Below are 16428 nucleotides of genomic sequence, written 5' to 3' on the forward strand. Positions count from 1 at the left end.
TATATATACACACACACACATCTATATGTTTTAAAATTATGCTTATTTTCTTCTGTTTCAAAAATCATATATATATATATATATATATATATATACAGGGTGTTCGGGATAAATTTGACAGTTTCGTAAGGAAAAAGAAAATCTTCTTTGTATCTATTAAATTTAATGAATTGACAAAAAAACATTACAGGCAGAGTTAATTACAATACTATCAACAAGATTTACTCAAAATAACCACCATTAGCATCGATCACAGCTTCAATTCTGCTTCGGAACCTCGAACAAGCTGATGCTACAGTCTCCCTGGGAAGGGCCGCAAAAACTGTTTTAATTTTATCCATTAACTGGGCTTTTGTATTACTGGAAGTGCGATTGGTGTCTTTTTCAACTGCGCCCCATACAAAATAATCCATGGGGTTAAGGTCTGGGGAGTTTGGAGGCCAAACATTTGGACTGGTGAAGTCGTAGAAATTTTCAGACAACCATTTTGGACTTTTCCCAGAGGTGTGGCAAGGGGCCGAATCCTGCTGCCATACATACGGCCTACCATTGGCTACCCTTGTTATCCAGGGCTTGACTACAGTTAGCAACTCCACGAACAAAGCCCGAATTCCAATGCCAGGGTTCTTCAACACCTGTTCCTGCAGATTTGCGAGGAATTCTGCTGTACGAACGCAATCAGATCGTCTGCTAGGGATCTTTCTTCTTGCTACATCCTCGTAGTCACCATTGCAAGTCTCTAGTTCATGCCTGATTGTTTTTACTGTATTCAGGGAGCATTGGGCAGCAGTCGTAATATCCTTATTTTGATGGCGGGCACGAATCATCATGATACAAGTTATTCTCTTCCATGATTCAGGTGGGTTCCAGCTATCCATCCTTTCTGACATCTTGTATATGAATGAAGAAGGGTCCAAACTTTTAAATGAAGAGAAGTGTGTGTTAATACATGTAACTTACGGAAAAATATAATTAATTATAAATATGTCAAATTTATCCCGAACACCCTGTGTATATATATATATATATATATATATATATATATATATATATTTATATAAATATATATATATATGGCTATTGCCAGCTTCACTAGTATTGTTAGTAAAGCTGTTACTTTGTGGAATAGCCATTGGCTCAGATCTGAACCAGCCTTCTTGGGCTTGGGGTACCATGAATGTACTGTATTCAACGGTATGTATAATTTATGGTACAAATTGGGGAGATGTAATTTACAAAGTTTGGTAAAGAGGAAGATGACATAATTGAAACATATGTTATTAAAAAAATAACTATCACTGGGTTTATGGGTTATAAAGATTTAATAAATAAATTTAACATTTTATATGAGAAGATTTTAAAATTGAGAGCTACTCTACCCGATGATAAGGTATTTTTTAACTTTTCAGATCACAACTTGACTTATTATTAAATTTTAAAGAAATAATTCAGTTTTGCAGTCACTCCAGAACACATTTCTAAAATAGATATTATGTGCAATGCAGAAAAGGCCCTTTACTTTCTAGTTGAACCTGTTGCAAATGATTAGATTAAAGTTTGCGATTTTTCTCTCATCTTCTTGTCCTCCTAAAAAGAATATCAACTCCTTAGAAAAAAAAAAAAAAAGAGCACTTCGAATTTAAAGAAGAATAAAGATATTATAGCACTTAAAGCTGATAAAGGCAATTCAACTGTGATCTTGAATATGACTGATTATATGTCCAAAATTTCAATTTTACTTTCTGACACCTCTACTTACTCTCCATTAGATTATGACCCTACTTGGACAAACCATGTAGAAACCAATAACCTTTTATGGATCTTAAAAAAAATTGAAATCCATGCATCCCTTAACTCCCTGTTTATATGGAATGCCCAAAGTACACAAGACTAATCCTCTTCGACCGATTGTAGATGGTATTAGCTTGCCTACTTATTTGTTATCAAAACATCTCTTGTTAATCTTCTAAAGGAGCACATCAGACACATGGATGCCTACATCAAAAATATGCAACACTTTGTAAAAAAACTACGAGAAATTTCTATCTCACCAATGGACTTTGCTAGTCTGGATATTGTATCGTTATTCACAAATGTTCCTGTGGACGAAGTTATGGTACTTATAGATAATCTATTCCCTCATGACATCTTTCACCTCTCTAAACACTGTCTTAACTCAAATGTTTTCCAATGGAATGGGAAAATCTACAAACAACTTTTAAGCCTTGCAATGGGAAGCCCTATATCTCTTCCTTGTGTGGACTTATTCATGGAAAAGTTCAAAAAAGATGTCTTGTTATCTACAAATTCTAAACAAAAATTGAAATCAATTTGGTGGAGATATGCAAACGACATATTCATAATATGGAAAGACAGTGTGACTGAATTGCACGATTTTCTGGCATCTATTCACTCCTTCCACCATAAAATCAAATTCACTTTAGAACTGGAAAATTACCTTTTCCAGATGTTCTAATTACAAAAAAAGCAGATGGAGGCATTTCTCTTGGTGTGTACCATAAGCCAACTCATACAGGTCGTTATCTACATTTCTCCTCATTGCACGTATTTCACAAAAATTAGGTATTGTACTGAAAAAGAGAGAGGGTGATCTCTCTTATAAGAGATGAAGGAAAACTAACAGAAGAATTACATTATATTCTCTAACTATTGATCAGCAATGGATATCCTTAAAAAAATAGCACAAAGAATACTACTCTCTAATCTGTCTCCACAACAGATCCATGACATTCATTACAGAGCCTTAATTTCCATCCCTTTTATTGGCAAACTTTCAGTAAAAATTGCAGATCTTCTGAAATCTCATGACATTAGAGTGGCCTTCAAACCCATTATGATGATACAAAATCTGTTATGCTCGCTCAAGGTCTACAACCCTTTCAACAAACATCCTGGAGTTTACAATATTCCATGTTTCATCATCATCATCATCAAATTCCTGTCATGTACCCTCAAGGGGTGTACAGGATATGACAGTACTACATGAAAAAATTACATCATTACTAACTTCCTATCTACAATTTTCCTCCAAATCAGTCTCTTACTTGTCAAGACTCCAACATTATCAGATCTTATATCGTTATTCATGTTTTTGTGGCCTTAATTACATAGGGCAAACATCGAGAAGTTTAGAAATAAGACAAAAGAAGCATATTGGAGATGTCAATAACAACAGAGAAGACAGCTGAGGCCTGGCATTCCATTTCTCCCACACTCACCACAACACTGAATGGAATAAGAGCTCCATGCCATACATAGAAGACAACTTTAACTCCTGCAATATCAAAGAGGTGTCAATGGTAATCCAATCACAAGGTACTTTAAACAGAAACCAAGGGATGATTTTGTGTGACATTTGGAAGTCACTCATTAGATCTTTAAACATCAGACTAATTTTTCTGCAAACTATCAGATGCACCTGCTGAACAATGACTAACCATGTGTCAGCATCCACACGCTACATGTTTCTGTTGTGCTTGTATTCTTGTGTAACGGTTCCTACACATTCGGTGTTTTTTAGTGATGTAGCGATTCATATTTAATGCTTGTTGCATATTTGTATGTCCACCCCAACCCAGATGAAGCCACCAGCTTAATTGGCAAAACTAGTAGATTTATTAAATCTTTATGACCCATAAACCCAATGTTAGTTATTTTTTAATTACATTAGTTTTTTGGTCGAAAAAAACAACAACATACTTATCATGAAACAAATGTTATCGAGGAGTAATCAAACAGAGGAGATTTTTTAAAGGATGAAACAAAGGAAAGGGCAAGGACCTTACTCCTGTTTGCAACTGCACTGTAAGTTGCACAAGAAGTGGAATTTTTGCATGGAAAATAGTGGATGCATGAAATGCATTGTCATTGAGGATAGTGAGTATACAGATGGGTAGTGATTTTAAGGTGTTATATAATAACTTTGTTTGCTTAGACCTGATCTGCAGTAAGTCTCCTGACAGTATGGAAAATAATATTTTTAGAAGTGGAGGGGCCACTCTCCATTGGGGGAATCCACATGTATAATAGACTTATCGAGTTTTAACCCATTTTCACTTAGATGTTTGTTGTATAAACATTCATCAAGCTGACAGCTAAGACTAATAGAATTGCTAAGTATTATGTGTGAATGTTGTATGTTGTATTCAGGGGAACTAATTGATTAAAAAGCCATTGTTATTAGAAGAATAGCAAGAACAAGGATGACTTTATTTGGAGTTTTAAGAGAACATGAGTTAAGAGTTTAAAAAAAAATTAAAGCAGGTTTTTTTTACTTAAATTTTTATTTTTAACTAAATGTCATTATAGTTACTTTTGCAACTTAGGAATACCATGTTTTTATTCAGCTTAAACAACATTCATGCTTATGGATGTCAGTTTGGACCAATTATTAGATACAGTTTTTGTTGGCCACTATTTTTTAGTTTTCTGTTTCCATTTGAATTGTTATTGTTGTAATTATTATTATTGCTTTAAGACCACGATTCCTTGGATGTGTGTGTAGTATGTTTTTTTAAATTTCATTATGTTGTACTTTTCTTTCATATCATTCAGTATCAGCGCATTCATCGCCTTCTCCTCTAGTATTGAAGGATTCAGCTTGTCCACTACTCCACGTAAGAAAAATCTACTCCTCGCTTCTTGTAGACCAGGCAGTGTAATTTTTCATTTCATCACTCTGTCCTTACTTACATGATATAGTTAGTTCCCTGTTATTATTATTATTATTAAAAGAGACCTCCAGGAAGTCAGGGACTCATGGAGGGAGGCCACATACTACATGCACCAGCTATCATACTTATTCTTGAATTCATTCACACTGCTTTGCACAAACCACATCCGATGACAATCCATTCCAATCACACACCACCCTATGAGAGAGAAACCTAGCCCTCACTTCCTTCTTAGCAACATTCATTCTCAGCTTCCAGGAATGCCCTCTTGTCTTTTCCCTGCCCTCCATAAAATGAAAACTTCCATCAACTGAAATCCTGTATGAGCTTTTCAAAAGTTTGTACATCTCAATCATATCGCCCCTCTTTCTCCTATTTACTAGTGTCTGCAGTCTACAAATTCTTAATTTGGCTTCATAATCAGTATTCCACAATTCTGATATCATTTTTAACACTCTCCTTTGCACTCTCTCTCTCTGCTATATCAGAATCGCAATGAAAACCAGGAGACCAGACCTGCGCACAATAGCCCAAGTGAGATCTTATCAAGACCTTGTAAAGGGCAAAATGACATCCTTATCTTTACATGTTAAAGTTTGTTTCAGCATTGTGATTATCTTTTGAGTTGTATTTGCAAGTCGAAGTTCAGGGTCAATGTAGCAGTGTCTATCCACTAACACTCCAAGATCCCTAGCCTGATCAGTTTCTATTAGCATAATCCCTCCAATATAATACGGCATTGGATATCTAATTGCACCAAACTGCATGACTTTGCATTTACTGACATTGAACTGATATCCATTTTCATATGCCCTTAATTCCAGCCTATTCAAATCGTTCTGCAAGTACTTCATATCAGCACAGCATTCCTAATTACCTACCTATCGTTGCATCATCAGCAAATAGTTGTATATTGCCTGTCAAGTACTTCCCAATATCATTAATGTACAGATTGAATAATAGTGGATCATGGACTGATCCTTGTGGTACACCACTAGTTATTATTATTATTATTTTTATTAATCTTTGTACTGGTTATGGGCAGTACTACCCTTACATCATGTCCAGACTTGATATAGGCCTAAGCCTTTACAAGTGTTTTACCCTATGCCTGTTCTAGTTACCATTGTAGTCATTCTCTGGTGGCAATGCCATGGCACCAGTGTGCCGTGTAGGGCCCTCAAGGAAAGAACTTTTATATCCTTCTGCGTAAGCCCAAGCTGTTTTAAGTCCTTATAACTATCTGCACTCCATATGCCATGTAAAGAGATGGTGGCACTGTTAAACCTTGGAGTTGCCCCATGCTCCTCCCATATCTTACTAACTAGAACTGAAAATACTGAACCATACTAGAACTGAAAATCTTACAGATACACATCCCCCATATACCACTTTTTGATATCTGTTAGTTAGCCATCCTCTTATCCATGCCAATAGCTTATAATCCAAACCCATTGTTATATCCCCGTTTTTCTCATGCTGACTTCTTTATCGTTATTTTATCTTTAATTTACTTTTCTTTACTTATAGTTTTGTATCTCTTACTCTCAGACTTCGGTTGCCGACAAATTTGTATAGATTTAAGACTGCGCCAGCCGGCAACTAGATTCTGATACACTATCTAAAGTACTTAAGGAAAATTGTGGGGATCAAGATATATGCAGTCATGGTCCCTATTCTCATATCACTATTGGTTTCCCCTTTAAATGCATGGTACGAAATTTTCCAAATGGTAATTCAAATCCGCAGAAGATATGACAAACTCAATTGATTATGTAAAAAGAAACACATTTATTATTTCACAAAGACAAGTATACATGTTATTTAAATTCTTAACCTTAAAAGAGTCTGGGTTTCCCCTTCTTAATTAAACACATTTAAACTTCTGCACTATGATCTCTTACTGGGCATAAATTCCTCACTTCTGCACATATATCTATCCTCAGACTCTCACAATTAAGTTTGATAATATCATACATGAAACATTACATATAAACACCAGACAATTCAATAAATCTGACATGTAATTCTATAGGACAATAGTACTTATTTCTACTTAATTCTCTCCCCCAAAATATCTGTTAAAACTTAATTATTTTCTGATCATATGACATTACTTTTCTTAAATCACTTAAACAGTCCGTAGCCCGGCCTCCTGTTCGGCTGGAGCCTAATATGTTTTCTTCTTAACAGTAGACACAAGTGTCCATATTGCAGACTGTTCTTATGGCACAACACGTAAATGGTGCGTGTTCTTAATTTCTGTTTGTTTACTCCACGGATACTTTAATCCTACATTAATATAAGAAAATCTTCGCTTACCGTTCTTGCTTTGACTAGGTATTCTGCCCTGTTCACTGTACCTCCTCTGATGGCGGGCTTTGTTCCTTTGTTCTACATGAACCGAAAGCGCTCATACACAGATTTATACGCTGATGTAAATTCCATCAGCGGCTCTTTCTCCTTATGTGTGTGAACACATTGTAGTTGCAGCTTTGACCGATGTAACATGCATAGCAAGGGGAGATACTTGCTACACGTGGCAGCAAGCTCTACATAGCTCTCCTTCGGGAAGCTTGGTGCCGACGAAACTCGAAGACAAGAGACAAGCGATGAGAGGTAAGAGACCAGAGATAAGAGAACGATTCGAACTCCCGCCGAAACTTTTCTACTTTGAAACAGCTCCCTCACTCGGCGGTGTCGTCATGCATACGGGGCAGCCGATTGGATGCCGTGGCTACGAACTGTCTTTACATGCCTTAAACTTGTACTTAGCTTATACATATTTATTTGTTAATACTACATGACTTTCTACTTTAATTCATTCACAATTACTATCTCAATAAACATATGGGCTATCTTAGCAGTGTTTAGAATTTACACATCTGGTTATTTACATTTTCTTAGGACATTATACAGTACACTTCCCATCAGGAGGCACAAGCATGTCCTTATCCCTTCCTTCTGAGGTAACGTAACGTTGGGTGGGAAAAAGGGATGACTCATCACTTTTTTCCGACAGATGGTGGCACTGTTAAGCCTTGGAGTTGCCCCATGCTCCTCCCATATCTTACTAACTAGAACTGCATATCAGAACTAGAACTGAAAATACTGAACCATACTAGAACTGAAAATCTTACAGACACACACATCCCCCATATACCACTTTTTGATATCTGTTAGTTAGCCATCCTCTTATCCGTGCCAATAGCTTATAATCCAAACCCATATACTCCAATTTATGTTACGGTCTTCCGTGCTGTATTCTGTCAAAAGCTTTAGCAAAATCCAAAAGTATCATGGTTTATCGAGTCCCCCTTGTCTAGTCCAGTGGTAACATTATTATAGAATGAGAGCAAGTTGCTAAAACATGATCTTACATTGTTGAAACTTTTTTTACTTTGGTTTTCTTCTTCTTCTTCTTCTTTTAAGCCATTTTCTGAATGGTTGAAAAGAAGAAGTTTCTTCATCCACTGCTGGATGAAGGCCTCCTCCAGTTCTTCCACCTTTCTCTGTTCTTGGCAGATTGTAGTCATTCTCTGGTGGCAACGCCATGCCACCAGTGTGCCGTGTAGGGCCCTCAAGAAAATAACTTTTATATCCTTCTGCGTAAGCCCAAGCTGTTTTAAGTCCTTATAACTATCTGCACTCTATAGGCCATGTAAAGAGATGGTGGCACTGTTAAACCTTGGAGTTGCTCCATGCTCCTCCCATATCTTACTAACTAGAACTGCATATCAGAACTAGAACTGAAAATACTGAACCATACTAGAACTGAAAATCTTACAGACACACATCCCCCATATACCACTTTTTGATATCTGTTAGTTAGCCATCCTCTTATCCATGCCAATAGCTTATAATCCAAACCCATATTCTCCAATTTATGTTACGGTCTTCCGTGCTGTATTCTGTCAAAAGCTTTAGCAAAATCCAAAAGTATCATGGTTTATCGAGTCACCCTTGTCTAGTCCAGTGGTAACATTATTATAGAATGAGAGCAAGTTGCTAAAAGATGATCTTACATTGTTGAAACTTTTTTACTTTGGTTTTCTTCTTCTTCTTCTTCTTCTTCTTTTCAGCCATTTTCTGAATGGCTGAAAAGAAGAAGTTTCTTCATCCACTGCTGGACGAAGGCCTCCTGCAGTTCTTCCACCTTTCTCTGTTCTTGGCAGTGGTTGACCAATTTTCCCCAACAAATTTTGACAGTTCATCACTCAATCTTCTTTTAGGACGTCCTCGGCCTCGTTTCCCTTCTTTTGGAACTTTCCAGTTCGTTAGTATAGTGGTCCATCACTCATCTTCTCTCCTAGATAGATGTGTCACCCATTTCCATTTTAGTCGCTTATGGTGAAGAATGATATCAGTGATGTGAGTCTGGCTTCTTATCCAGGCGTTTCGCTTCTTATCTTTTAATGTGATGCCTAGCATCAACCTCTCCATTTTTCTTTGAGTTGTTGTTAGTTATTTGTCAGTGCTTTTGTTAGCAACCAAGTTTCACAACCATATGTGATGACTGGAAGTATACACTGGTTAAATATCTTCCTTTTTAAACAGAATGGGAGAGAAAATGCTTTTCAATTTTCTGAATGCACTCCACGCAAGTTGAACTCTCCTATTTATTTCGATTTGGAGTCCACAATTTAGATCAATGAGATAACCTAAGTATGTATATGAAGAGACTCTTTCCAAGAAATTGTTTTCTATTATTATGTTTTTTGGTGTTACAAAATGATTAAACATGATTTTAGTTTTTTCTCTGTTTATTTTTAGACCTACTTTTCTACTATAAAGGTCTTCTGGAGCATTTGCAAAAATTATGATATCATCTGCATATCTTAGTTGTGTTAAGTTTCTGTTATTAATTTTTATACCAAGGTTTGTCCGGTTTATATTATTAAATATTTCTTGAAGGACTACTGTAAAGATTTTGGGTGATAAAGAGTCTCCTTGTTGGACACCTTTTTCAATTGATGTTTTATTGCTACTTGTGTGAAGTTAGATTGTTGCTGTTGCAGTGTGGTATATTTCCTGGAGGCGGTCCATATATTCTCCAGGAACTCCCTGATTCTGGAGTGCTTTGATTATTGCATTAATATTGATGGAATTGAATGTTTTTTCATAATCAATAAGGGCTAAACAGAGAAGCAATTGGTTTTCTTCTGCTTTTTCTAATATTTGTTTTACTGCATGAATATGATCAATTGGGTTAAAGCCTTTACAGAATCCTGCTTGTTCTACTGGTTGATTTGAGTCTAGAAGAGGGATTAACCTGTTTGTTATTACTTTTGTGAGAATTTTGTACAGATTGGAGAGAATACTAATTGGTCTATAGGTCTTTACTTTTTCTTTGTCCCCTTTTTTAAATAACAGTATCAGAGTAACATTTTTCCAGTTTTCTGGTATCGTCCCGTCTTCTAGGCATAGATTTAGTAAGTTTGTAACATGGTGAATGATATTATTTCCTCCCCATTTAATTAATTCTGTGTGAATTAGGTCTTCACCAGAACATTTTCCATTTGTTTTAATGCTTGTTTTATTTCATCTGAAGTGAATGGGGGATGAATTCTATATGCAATGGAGAAGAGTTATTTATATTTGATTTATCCATTGAAGGATCACTATAGAGTTCTTTATGAAATTCTTCTAGCCTGCTTTGGATTTGTTCTAGGTTCCTTATTATAGTTCCATTCTTGTCTTTTATTGCAGTTATTTGACTTTTGCCAACTGATAAATGTTTTATTAGTATTTTCATATTTTTATTGCAGTTATTTGACTTTTGCCAACTGATAAATGTTTTCTTAGTATTTTCATATTTTTATTGTTTTCAATTGTTTCTTTTATTTTTTTAGTGTTATGAGATCTTATTTCATTTCTTATCTTTTTCCTTATTGTTTTGCATAGTCTTGCATATTCAATTTTAGAAATTTAGTTTTTGTCTTGTTTCATATTTCGTCTCTTTTTTAGTAGATATATGATTTCCTCTGAAGGTTTATGGTCTTTTTATTGTTTGTTGCTGTTGAATTTGTTGGCTGCTTCTGTTAGGTTTCTGCTTATTTTATTTATGTCATCATCATCAAATTCCTGACATGTATCCTCAAGGGGTGTACAGGATATGATATTACTACATGAAAAATTTACATCATTACTAACTTCCTATCTACAATTTTCCTCCAAATCAGTCTGTTACTTGTCAAGATTCCAGCATTACCAGATCTTATATTTCTATCATCTAAGGCACTTTGTACTGTATCAATCCACCTATATATTGGTCTTCCTCAGGGTCGTTTTCCTGCCAACCTAGCAGAGAACACTTGTTTTGCTAATCTTTCCTCGCCCATTCTGTTTAAGTGACCATACCACCTGAGATTAGCTCTGCTAACGCATTCCTGGATGCTGACAATGTCAATTTCTTTCCTAATATCCTCGTTTTTAATATGATATTGCCATTGATGCCATCTGTTCACGCCTCTAATCTTTCTCAGGACTCTCATATCTGCAGTCTCTAGTCTTTGGTCAAGTGTTTTACTTCTGATCTAGCTCTCAGATCCATAAGTTAAAACTGGTTTGAACACTGTCTTGTGTACAGCTAATTTAGTGTTCCGACTAATTTCTCTCTTATTCCATATGAATTTATTCAATTGACTTCCTACCATATCAGCTTTGTTGATTCTGTTGTCTATTTCCATATTTAATTTACCATCTTCACTAAAAATCATGCCTAAGTAGCTGAAATGTTTTACTTGTTCCACAGGTTCCCCGTTCACAACACAGTTGACATTTTCAAATATTCTACATATTTTCATTGTCTTTGTCTTTTTAATGCTGACCTTCACACAATATCTATTACAACAGTTATTCAACTTAGTCAGGGAATCTTGCAAACTTGTAGCGGATTTATTTAGAAGTATCATATCGTCCGCATAAAACAAAGAGCAGACATTAACATCTCTAATTCTGATATCATGTTTAATACCACTTTCCTTCATAATATGATCCATATAGATAATGAATAACATTCTTGTCTCACACCAGATTTAACATTAAACCATCTTCCTGTACTTCCTTCAATTCTAACTGCTGACTTACAACTCAAATAAAGATTAAGTGTTGCTTGATATAATGCCTCATTGACACCATATAACTGTAGCGTATTGAATAGCTTCTCTCTTGGCACCTTGTCATATGCCTTTTCCAAATCGACAAAACTTAAATACAGATCTCTGTTATATATTCCCATGCTCTCTCGACTATTTATCGTAAAGTGAAGATCTGATCCTGACAACCTCTATTTGGCCTGAATCAGCTTGTTCTTCACCAAGCTTTTCTTCCACAATTCTTCTCAACCATTTATTAAGTATACTTGCATAGATCTTGCCAGGAACACTCAGTAGGAAAATACCTCTGTAATTCTCACATTCAGTTTATTTCCCCTTTTACATATGGGTACTATTAGAGCTCTACTCCGATCATTGGGAATTTGTCCCTCTGTCCAGGCTTTCTAAACTATGCAGTGCAGCCACTGTGAGACTTTTATACCACCATACTTCAGTATTTCTGATCAAATATCATCTACTCCTGTTGCTTTTCCACATTTCAAGCCTTTGGCTTTTTCTACTTCAAGTATGGATATGTATTTATTACCACTGTTTATTACCACTGTGCTATCACTGCTTGTTTCATTTAGCAATTTTTCGAAGTAATTACTCCATACTTGAAGAATATCTTTTTCTCCCATTTTCATGTCACCTTTATCATCTCTAACTCCTTTTACAGCACTCTTTCCTCCATTTCTAAGCTTCTTCAACAACCTCCAGAATATCTTACCACCTTCTTGATATTTATTTTCTTCTTTCTTCAAATATATTTATTAAGTCTAGTTTTTGATCGAGTTTTTCTTTGTAATCCTTCTTCTTGTTTTCAATAAGTTTTAAGTCAAAACTTCTTGATTTTTTGTTGTTTAGCCATTTTCTTCTTTTCAACTTGGGGTTTATTTTAATTTTGGCTCTCACCAGTCAGTAGTCACTTCCTGCTTTTACTTGATTTAGTACTTACATATCTTGAACTGTTTCTTTATTGGTACATAGTATATAATCTGTTTCATTTTTTATTTCTTCATTTGGACTTCTCCAGGTCCATTTTCTTTTGATGACTTTCTTAAAAAATGTATTCATAAAGTAAAGCTTGTTACTGATAGAGAATTCTGTAAGCCATTCCCGAGTTGCTGCCTGTACCATGTACGTATGGTCCTGTTAAATTATGTTGATTTTGTTAATTTTAAATTTTTGTTGTAATTTCCTATATCAGATCTTACTAAATCTCCAATTAAATCTTCAATTATTCTACCGGCTGCGCCAATGAAAAATTATGTTAATTTGATATACACCTTTACCTATCTACATTATTTACACATGTGTCTCTCTTAAGTCTCATTAATTCCTTACTCATACAAATCTTATTATTTCTCTATCTGCTGGCCACTATAAATGTATTGAATGATGGTGCACTGCACTGTTAACAAAGACACTGCTTCAAGCTAGAGCCAATCCCTTTGTTATAATTCTGGTATTAACCCATTTCTAATTTTGTAAAAATTTATTTGTTAACGCTGCGCTATCCAAAATTGTTAGACTAGAGAAGCTTCATCGTCTGGGAGAAAACACTCAGAATGGCACAATATTCAATATTCATACAATTACTATTCTAAATTTCACCAAAACTTATGTGTCTCAATTTTACTGCAGTCGTGGCTATCCCCGAGATTTTTGATTCGCACAGGTTCTACTTTATGAGTGGTGCATTGAGAACATAGATCAGGCAAGTTATTAGGTTGACAAGAAAGGATTTATTCATTAATCTGATAATGGTACAATTACTGATAATTACTTAACCAAACATTCAATCATGCAGGTGTAACCTGGGCATTCTTAAACTTTCTCAACATGAATCGATATCTAATACTAAACACATCATGAATTTCTTCTAATTACTTAACATTCTTAGGTAATCATTTACCAAATCTTAGTCTCAGGAACTAACTGACTATAACAAAACTTTATATTCAATCACAACACTTTGCAAGTCCTCATACACAGAGCTATAACATTCTATATGTGGATCAGATGCTAAAGTCCTATTACACTTTGAAAGTCCAATAACTTATCAATTCCTGTCTTTGTTACAATCTAACATTTCTGTATATACAAAGGATTTAAAAAGTTCTTACATTACCGGGGCATCAGGATCACTCTGGCTTTCTCTTTCGCTCATCTGTTATATTCTTACAGCTTGATGTTTCTTCCTCCTGTTTACTGCTTTCTGAAAAGACTGGCTAGCGAATTCGTTCACGATTCATTTCCTTCGATGTAAGCGAAGCTAGTCTGCGGGGATTGGTCCACGTGGTTCCGCATATCATCTCAGTCTGCTGATTATACTGCTGTGCCAAGGCTTATGCTTGCGCTGGATCTCTGTCTGACCACATAGCTGCCTATGGACATCATCCTTCTTGACGGCACTCGAACTTCCTTCTCTGGGAATGACAGGAACAAGATGAAAAAAGCCTCGAGTTGGCCTTGCCAAGCTCTATACATTCACTGCCATAATATTCTCATTGTTTTTACCCAGCACCTAATTCTTCTGCACTCTGTGCCGTCGCTCCTCTTTGCGTCTCCACAGGGAACTCCCACCCCTTTTCAACTTTCGTATGTGACTCCTCCAGACATGTTTTTTAATCTGTTTATCTCTTCTGTGACATTAATCTAAACTTTGGCATACTAATATTTTTTTCTTATTTGTAACCTCTGTTGTATTCACAAAGACACTTAATATTATATTACATAAGGAAATTTTTTTTTCATGGATTTTATCGTTATATTTTTTAATTAATTTCACCCTTACCAATATACAAGTATTTCTCCGAGACTTGTGATACTTGTTAAATCTGAATGAAATATAATACAATAAATTTCTCCTTTATTCAAGATTTAACAGTCCTATTGTGTCTATTTGGTGAATGGGATGACCTATTTTGGCATTAAAATGCCTTACTGTAGTAAAGTTTTGATTGCTATTTCTATTTTTGTCTAGAGTGTGCTGCAGTGAGTTATAAAATGCTTCTATCTCTTCGTCAGTGTGAGATGAGGTGGGAGCATATATTTGAATGATCCTAATTTTAAGTTTGGAGTTTATTTGGAGTTTAAGCGTGATTTCTATTATTCTTTCATCTGTATAAATAAATTCTTCTATAAGGTGTACAATTGTTTTCTTAATTAGAAAACAATTTATGTATAGTTTATATTTCTTGGTATCTTTAATGTATAGTAAAACCAAGGTTTTACTATACATCAAAGATACTAAGAAATTATATACTTTGGTATTAATCCTTTATCCAAGGAAATAATGTTTTGCATATGAAAATATATTCACATCTGAGCTACTTATGTATAGAGTCTAATGACTTCACTTGCCTTAGTATGAATCCTATAATGCAAAGCACAAACAAACCCACCCTTTTGAACGTGTAAAATGCAATGCATAATGAGAAGGACCACTGCCAACATCGGTTTTGACCTTTATTGAGATCTTATCAGTGGGAGCTAGACCCAGGAGAGATATCAAGGTTGAAGTAATGCAGAAGTCACATATATCTAATATACAAATAATGAAAAGGTACTAGACCTTTTTAATAAAAATCTCTAGATGAGAGAAAGACGTTGAAAGTTTTTTACCTTGGTTTTACAATACATTAGAGATACCAAGAAATTTGCTTCTTTGAGTAAAGGATTAAAACCAAGTATATAATTTCTTGGTATCTTTAATATATAGTAAAAAAAAAAAAACTTTCAATATTTTCTCTATTTTTTCCATTCCTAAGGAATCTTCCCTGTTCTGAGACTTAAATTATATAGCCTGGTCAAAGGAATAGGCAGTTCAGCTGAACACTCTTTTAGTATCTGTGCTGATATCCCATCAGTCCCTATTGCTTAATTCTTATTCAGTTTGTGCAACAGCTCTAATACCTCCTCTTGATATTGATACACCTGAATTTCTTCAAAAGAGGTAGCAATGAACTCGGTGTTGCATACACCAGCTTGATAGCTTTAGCAAAATGGACACTCATTTGTTGAACATCCTCTTCTGCATCTGTCACCACACCATCTGCATTTAGAAGAGTTATTTTTTCATATTCATTCTTTCTTTTACTTGCAGCATATATATATTTGCAGCATATATATATATATATATATATATATATATATATATATATATATATATATATATATATATATATATATATATATATATATATATATATATATATATATATCTTTATATCTTTATTTACTAACGTTCCTACGGACGAGGTACTTACATTACTACAGGATAAATTATCCAAAAAAATGTTCACTTTATTAAAACATTGCATTCATTCTGGTTACTTCAGATATAAGGACTCCATTTACCAACAAAAACAAGGCCTGGCAATGGGCAACCCTTTGTCCCCTGTGCTAGCTAACATCTTCCTTGAAGACTTTGAAAAGAAAGCCATATCTTCCTTCTCATTTAAACCAAAAGTTTGGAAAAGATATGTTGATGATATATTCATTATTTGGAATCACGGGCACACAGCTCTCACAGATTTTCTTCGTCATCTAAACATCCAACATCCTAATATAAAATTTACTGCTGATATAGAAAATAATAACTCTTTACCTTTTTTGGATGTTATGCTTAC

General features: G+C 34.9%; 1 protein-coding gene across 2 annotated transcripts in view; it reads left to right on the forward strand.

The window, feature by feature from the left end:
- LOC150096359 (AP-1 complex-associated regulatory protein-like) overlaps nucleotides 1-16428 on the forward strand; it is a 171339-nt gene that overhangs the window by 33339 nt on the left and 121572 nt on the right. The window lies entirely within an intron of this gene.

This window comes from Typopeltis vanoorti, chromosome 19 (genome assembly GCF_054136105.1).
Source record: "Typopeltis vanoorti isolate ZY-2024b chromosome 19, IOZ_Tvanoo_1.0, whole genome shotgun sequence".
NCBI classification, from domain to species: Eukaryota; Metazoa; Arthropoda; class Arachnida; order Uropygi; family Thelyphonidae; genus Typopeltis; species Typopeltis vanoorti.